This window comes from Parambassis ranga, chromosome 24 (genome assembly GCF_900634625.1).
Source record: "Parambassis ranga chromosome 24, fParRan2.1, whole genome shotgun sequence".
Lineage (NCBI taxonomy): Eukaryota > Metazoa > Chordata > Actinopteri > Ambassidae > Parambassis > Parambassis ranga.
The window spans coordinates 16,512,277-16,520,493 of record NC_041043.1 but is presented as its reverse complement, the minus strand read 5'-3'; the positions used below and the strand labels follow the sequence as shown (position 1 = coordinate 16,520,493).

Here is an 8,217-nt window from a genome sequence, read left to right as displayed (position 1 = left end):
GGGAGAGAGAGCGCGTGCAGCGCGCACCCCCGCTCTCTCTCTCTCTTAGGATCGGGCGCGTCGCCGTGCTTGCGTGCGCGCGTCCGCTAGAAATAAAGAAAGAGAGGAAAAGGAAGAGGAGGAAAGAGAGAGAGAGAGAGAGAGAGAGAGAGAGAGGTAAAGCCGCCGTCTCCTTCTTCTTCCGCTGCTGCTGCAGTGTCTGATTCTCCCTCCACCATCTTCATCATCACCATCATCATCCTCTCCTCCTCCTCCTCCTCTTCCCTCCTGTCTGTCTGCCCCCCCCCCTCCTCCTCCTTCCAGTGAAGGCATGGCCAGCGACAAAAGAGAGAGAGAGAGCGCGCGGTAGAGAGACCTTGAGAGAGACGGAGTGAGAGCAGAAGGCTGCAGACTCTGAGAGCAGAGAGGAAGAGGAGAGGAGGAAGAAGACACGGAGGTAGAGGAGGCTCCATCTTCGCCATTTCAGTATGTCTCTCTCTTTTTGTGATTTGCTCACGCGCCTTCACGGTCAGCGTCATGTTGGTGCGGTGTCACGCGTGCGTTGTGTGAGAGTGACAGTGAGCGTGCGCCTGTGTGTGAACGATCCTGGATCCTGTGTGTGTGTGTGTGTGTGTGCGCGCGCTTTCAGTGACCTTACGGCACCTCCTGATTGTGTTACATGTGTGTGTGTTACATGTGTGTGTGTTACATGTGTGTGTGGTGGCCGCTCGGTGCGCTCTGACATCAACACAGTGACCCTACAGGCTGATCAGGTCCGCTGTGATCAATAACAAGCAGCAGAACTCCACACAAACAGCTGTGAGGGCTGATTGATAAGTCTGTGTCCTACAGAAATGACTTGTTACATGTGTGTGCAGTTCAAGTCCGCAGAATGATGCAGTAAAGTCAGTAACTCTGCTGTTGATGTTCACACCTGGAACATGTTGAGTGGTTTTATTTGACAGCATGTCGCCTCATGCAGGAGCTGAGTGGTGCTTTCAGAGCAGGTGAAGTTACAGTGGCTCAGTGACAGTGTCTGCATCCAAATGCTCAAAATACCACGCAAAGCTTCAGGAGTGTGAACGCATCACGAATCCTATGCTGGATGTTTTTTTATTATTATTATTATTAATATTTAGTTTTTGAAACATTTCTCTGTGAGAAAGGACACTTCTGCACCAGATGAGCGCTGACTGCATCAACATCTGTGATTTCCCAGCAGGCGACAGGCCTTTGAACTCACCGCAAATCCTAAACTAAAGACTTCCAGCAACTTGTTGCCACATTCAGGGGCTGAATCCGAATGCTCAAAATACCACGCGAAGCTGCAGGGCTTTGAATGCATCACAAGTCCTGGAAAACATGAACAATGGAAATATTCTCCAGGTTTTTAATTTTAGTAAAAGATGCTTATGGAGCAAAATAAGTTAAGATGGCGGTCACTGTTACTACAATATTTAAATCCAGCAGCGGATTGTTTCCACATTCAGAAGCTGAAGGATGTTCAGTGACGGTATCTGCTTTAAAATGCCAACCTGCAGGCTTCCGAACGCACCACAAACCACCACTGACGGTGTGCATGTCGTGTTTAATGGCTCGCTAACGTTAGCGTTACATCTGGTGAGAAGGAGAAAAGCAGCTTGTTCCATGTTTAAATTAATGAAAGTATAAATCAGCTTTTAAAGAAGACTTCACACACAGGAACGGGTTTGTCACATGACCCCGTCTGTCCGAAACACTTTGACATCACCTCTCCACGAGCACCACCTGTCCTCAGTGCCTCTGTAGGTGGAGTAAATATCCTGTTAATCTCAGAGCAGCAGTTCATGCAGCAGCCATGGATCAAATGAGCTTCCAGAGCTCTGACAGTCCTCCATCATGGTCACTCTGGAATGAGCAGCTTTAAAACTTCCAGAAACTTCCTGTAGAGGAATAAATGATTCATGAGGAAACTTTTCAGGAAATCTTTTAACTAACGAGCCGCACACGCTCACTGTGCTCTGATTGTCGTCCTCTGTGACGGCTGGGCTCTGTCTCTGTGTAAAGTCGCTCTCTTTGTGCGCTCCACCCTGATTTCTGAAGAAACACAACTTGTTTGCATGTTTCTGGAGTCGGAGCTGAGGGTGTGATGTGCCTGGAATGACTGAGTGTGGAGTGTGAGGACTGACTGCAGATCAGAGCGTCAGAGCGTCAGAGCGTCGAGCTGTTTGTATGAACCAGTGTGAGGCAAACCTGTGTGTTCAGCAGAGTGTGTGTTCCTGTGTGTGATGACCGGACCAGATGTTCGAGTGACTCCGTGGTGCTCTGATGAATCTGGGCCGTCTGTGTGGGTTTGGATCGTCTCCTAGTGCTGAAGCTGGACCGGGCTCTGTGTTCTGGTCCTGTTTGGCGGCTCTGTGTGTGATTCTCTCTCTCTGCTGCTTCACTGTGTAAACAAAGAGGTGAAGTGAGAAGTAATGAAAGAGAGAGAGAGAGAGAGAGAGAGAGAGGGAGAGAGAGAGGGAGGGAGAGAGGAGAGGGAGAGAGGGGAGAGGGAGAGAGAGGGGAGAGAGGGAGAGAGAGAGAGGGAGAGAGAGAGGGAGGGAGAGAGAGAGAGAGAGGGAGGGAGAGAGAGAGAGAGGGAGAGAGAGAGAGGGAGAGGGAGAGAGAGAGAGAGGGGAGAGGGGAGAGAGAGAGAGGGACAGAGGAGAGAGGGAAGGAGAGAGAGAGAGAGGGGAAGAGAGAGAGGGAGGAGGGAGAGAGAGAGAGAGGAGAGAGAGAGAGAGAGGAGAGGGACGATGAGAGAGAGAGGGACGAGGACAGAGGAGAGGGAGAGAGAGAGAGGAGAGAGAGAGAGAGAGAGAGGGAGAGAGAGAGAGGGAGAGAGGAGAGGGAGAGAGAGAGAGGGACAGAGAGAGGGAGAGGGAGAGAGAGACAGAGGAGAGAGAGAGAGAGAGGGACGATAGAGAGAGGGACAGAGAGAGAGGGAGAGGGAGAGAGAGAGAGAGAGGGAGAGAGAGAGGGACAGAGAGGGAGAGAGAGAGAGAGAGAGGCAGAGAGCGCCTTTATTTCCTGTCAGAGCCGAGGATCATTCATAACCGCAGGAAAATACACCCCCCTCATCTGCTGCCTGTGTGTGAGTGAGTGTGTGTGTCTGTGTGTGAGTGATTGTGTGTCTGTGTGTGTCTGTGTGTTGGTGTGTGTGTGTCAGACAGAGGATATTAAACACAGGCTGAGCTCACACTCGGCCACTCTGCTGCTCACAGACACACACCTGTGGCTCTTAGCTCAGTTATGTTTTAATCCGCTGCCGTCTGCACGGTTCCACAAACGTCTCCTTCGTCGCCTTTTCTGGCGTCGAGGCCAGGCACAGACTCTCTGAGTGTTGGTCATGTGACTGCTGCTCACATGTGACTCCATCATGGCGTCCTGCTGGCTGCTGAGGAGGACAGGACTTTCTGTTTTTACTGAGTCGTTACTGCAAATGTACATGATGCATTCAAGGACAATTCGAAAGCTAAAAATCCTGAATTTCCTTTAGTGTTTGTTTCCAGTTTGTGATCATTTCACTGGAGACAAAACAGTTTAATTACAAACTCTAAAAGTAACAACTAATCCTGTCCGACCCGGCGTGTGACACAGACGGCGTTCCTCCGTCAAGTCAAACCCCCGAGACGGCGTCTGGACCGTCCGCCTGAACTGCTGCCAAGACAGCCATCAATCTGATTATTCCCGTCTGATCAATGCACATCACACACACAGACACACACACAGACACACACACACAGACACACACGTAGCAGGAGGCATCATCCACAGTCTATTGTGGACTCAGAATGACTCATAGTGTAAATACCACACACGCAGTTTCAGTGATTCATCGGAGGTAGACCCTGTTTTACTTGAAGTGTGTGTGTTTTCCTCCTGTTGACCTTTGACCCCCCTCTCTTGTCAGTCACCTAAAAATGTCTGTTATATCTTTTATAGCATTTCTGCTAATTAAAACATAGAAAGAATTACACACACACAGACACACACACTGTAATTCGAGCAGCAGTAACGATCGTGGATCCTTGTAGCCGCTCACGACCTGCTTTGTCTGCTTGTTACAGATCATTAAAGCTTCACACACTGACCACATCCACTCCTCATCCTGTCAGTCACACACACACAGCTCCGCCCACTCTCGCTGTTCACTGACAGAGGTGAAGGATGGGAGGAGGAGGAGGAGGAGGAGTGTCTACAGTGAAAAACGACTCTTTAATTGAAAGTTTGTGATGTAACGCTGCCTTTAAATCACACCGGGGGTGCAGTAATGAACAGTCAGTCAGAGCTAACCTGCTAACATGCTAACCAGCCCTGTGTTGGCTCACCAGAACAAAGTGGGCTTGAACAGCACAGTGTGTGTGACTGATGACGATCTTTGGGTTAAAGGTGATGAAAGCTTTAGCTTAGACGAGCTAGCAGTTAGCCACTAAGTTTTTGTTGTTGTGTTTTTACCTGGGGTTTGTTTATGATAACATCACGGTGGTGGTCTAAGGGTTAATTAAAGATCCTCTTCACTCCTTCAGGTGTATTTTTAGGTGGTTTGAGTGCTGTTTCCTTCCTTTATGCTAGAGAGAAGGCAGAAATCTGGAACTTGAACATTTCAGTAGCTTAATCTGAATATTTGAGTTTGAGGCGTACTGTCCCTTTAAAAATAAATCCTTTCAGAATAAAGTTTGCAGAAATGGACAAGTGAAGTTTATATTACTGGTGAATAAGCCAGTTAACGGTTACTCATCAGGGCACAAATTCATGCGACTTTTATAAGAGTGAGTGATCCTGACCTGCTGACTCACAGGATGTAACGACGGCCTCGGGTCAGCTGACCGGTTATTTCTAAAGCGCTGCAATCTGAGAAACAGACGAGTAGCTGCACACTCATAATACATTTAAAGAGGTCCTGCTGTGAGGAGGATCTCTCTGTGTGTCCAGACATCGGAGCTGTGGCACTTCAGAGCTCGACATGAAGGACAGCAGAGCTCCTTACAGTGTGAGGAGTCAGGCTCAGGTGTGAAGAGGGTTAAAAAATGATCTGTGTAGTTTTATTTATTTGGAGATAAAATCTTCATTCACAGTTTATTTACAGTAAAATAAACACAGAAAGTTGATTCACGGCTGATGTAGAACAACTCCTACAGTCCGTCGATAATCAATCATCATGAATTTTAGCGGGACGTTCGGACCATCAGAGCTGAGCGGCTGAATCCAGCTCTGATGGTATCTGCACCTCACAGCTGCTCAGCCTCTCTGTGATTGGTCAGAGGTTAATTGACACAGCTAATCACCTGATCAGTGTAGTCTCCATGGAAACCAGGAGGGAGGTGGGGTGGGGGTGGTGTGGAGGAGGGAGTCGGCTGGAGCTGCTGCAGTGTGTTTGTAGCAGGAAGTGTGCAGACTGCTGCAGCTCTGACGGCTGCTGGAGGTCTGAGCATGTTCACAGCGAAGTTCCCGTCCTTGCTGTGTGCAGCAGAGTCAGCTGCACGTCGTGTTACACGAACGTCTTCATTCTGCTGTTAGAAGTGATTTATAAGGACTTGAAGTCAGCCGGCAGCGTCTCCCTGACAAAAACTGCACTTCCTCAGGTGTCCACCTGAGGGTGGCTCCCAAACACACGCCAGTCCCCACAGACCTCCATGCTACAACAGCCTCCATCATCTGAACCTGCTTCGTCCTGCAGTGCAGGGTCTCTGGCTTGGTTCAGTTTTGCATAATTAGGGCATAATTAGGGCGTGATGTTTTGAGTGACAGCTGCAGGTTGCCCGGGATCTTGACCTGCCTGTCTCCACCCTCTTCACCAGCACTCCCAGCCTGTCCAGCCATCCTAATGTGTTTTCTGTCCTTCTGTCCAGAGCAAGCGGCAACCTTCGGGGCTCAAAGTTGAAACCCATTCAGAAGTGTCAAAACTTGTAATTCACGCTGCAACCACTGGGGGCTGGCTCCAAAAGCGAGTAATTTCCCATAGACTCCCATGTAAAAATGGCCGACTTCACAGCAGAAAAGAACGTTTACAGCCAGAGTTACAGAGTTTCCTGCTTCCACGATCGCCCGCCCCCTATGCTCCCCCTCTTTGTCCATATTTGAGAGTTTTGCCGGATGTGATGCTACCAACATGGCGGCGGTCATCACGTCCCGGAACCTCCCACCAAGCCTCAAAACGGCTCTTCAGAAACAAACGGGTGACGTCACGGAAGATCTGTCCATAGTTTTTACTGTCAATGGTCCAGAGTCTGGTCTCTGGTTCCAGGCCTCAGCACCAGCAGACACAGAACCAGCTGCCTGTGGACACATGTGGACAGACACACAGCCAATCAGAAAACAGCAGGCTGCCAACATCTTAGGTGAAGAAGAATAAGAGGACTCAAAATTCACTGTTAGTGTTTCACAGTCAGAATAAAACAGATTCTGGCTGGTCCACCCATCCCTCCCTTCCTCCCTCCCTCCCGCCGTTCCGCCCTCCCTCCCCCCCTCTGTGTGCAGTTGTGTTGTTTGGTTTGTGCGCTGCAGCATCACATCACACACACCAGGTGTTTCTGTTTGTTGGGTCTGATAAAAGTCCTCCGCTGTAATAAAACACCACAAACACAGCAGCCAGGTGAGGCGTGTGCGCGCTCACAAACGTTTGCCTGTGAGTGTTTAGATGTGTGCAGCAGAAGCCTGAAAATGGAACAATTTCAGGGAGCGACATGACAAATGACCAACTACAGTTCTTTAAGTATGAAAGTGGGTCCTCGGCTTGTTTCGGGTTGTTCAGATTTTTCCGTCCATCCATGATTGTCCAGCTCCTCCTGGGTTGTGATGTGTCACCTGGTCAGATCAGATGTACTGGATCTTGTAAACTTCCATCTCTACTCCAGAGCCTAAATCCTCACAGTTGAACTCAGACCCTTCAGTGGAACGTGCTCCTCATGTCTCCGTTCAGAGGCTGGATCTGCAGACCCAGCATGTCACGTTGCAACAGGTGGCGCCATCTTGATCCGAAGTATTGCACACAGGTGAAGGTTGCTATAACTCTCAAACATGGCGGCAACCAGAGCCAGATGGACTGTAAGAAAAGGAAGAGAGAAGAAAAGGTGTCAATGGGCTAATGCTAACAGAGGCAGCATGCTAACAGAGGCTGCATGCCAATAGAGAGGCAGCATGCTAACAGAGGCAGCATGCTAACAGAGGCAGCCTGCTTTAACATTCGCCGGTTGCTGCTAAAAATACTGTTTACTGTTTCTAGGAGACAAGAAAAGCATATAGGCACCGCCGCGACCTTGTCTCTGTAAGCTGGAGGATGCATTGACACACAGCTACTGTTTGTGAAACTGCTGGTAACCATGGCAACAGCACTGAAGCTTTAAGGTCTGCTAGCAGCTAATTGGCTGCTGGAACTCCTTAGAATGAGCGTTAGCCATGGATTCATAACCTCACATATGTCGATACTGATGTGTGCTTAATTGCACAGTTGCTAACCTCACAAGTGCACGATGTGGATGGGAAAATACTGCAGTGTTGTGACCAGCAGGGGGCGCTACAGATACCAGAACTCTGACGAAGAGGGACGATAGACTGAGTTAAAAAAAAGGCACCGATACAGAGAGCACATTTCTACACCAGTGTGTGAAGCTCAAATGAATCTGTGTGCAGTGTGTGTGTCTCTGTGTGTGTGTGTGTGTGTGTCAGGGTATGTGCTGGTATATTGAAGTGTGTGTCTCAGTATAGGAGAGCTCTGCATCATATTGTACCAGACAGGCAGAGTGTGGGACTGAATACTAAACAGCAGGAAGCTCCTCTTCACACGGCGCCGATCCAGCCATATAGGACACTGTGACACACACACACAGAAACACGTCAATGCACCGGCTGAGCTCGTTTTTCTTTCATTTTTTGCTTCACTTGTTAATGTGTGTGTTTCACAGCCGAGCTAATGAGACACCTGAAACCAGCACAGATGTTATTACATTGTTATTACACTTTATCAGACATACATGCACATGGAATCATCCATGTGATATAATGTCTCTAAATTCTTTTGTAAACAAATGTGACAAAAGTGTCCTCACGTAAGAAAGACATTGTCCTAGATTTGTTCTAAAATGTCCTTTTGGCCCAAACCAGTTCATACTTGTCCTCATTGAGGACAAAATGTCCCTTAAAACAACATCATTTAGTCCGAAAGAGGTCCTACGTGTCCTAACTATACAAATAATCATGAATGTATCATGACTTGAA

At 48.6% G+C, this 8,217-nt stretch overlaps 1 protein-coding gene across 1 annotated transcript in view; it reads left to right on the top strand.

Annotated features, from left to right (window-relative positions):
- Window positions 1-350: 350 nt before the first annotated feature.
- Window positions 351-8,217, top strand: part of myt1la (myelin transcription factor 1-like, a) — a 46,852-nt gene continuing 38,985 nt past the window's right edge. Inside the window, exon 1 of the mRNA XM_028396558.1 lies at window positions 351-465. The gene's annotated coding sequence lies outside the window, so the exon portion shown is untranslated. The remainder of the gene's footprint in view (window positions 466-8,217) is intronic.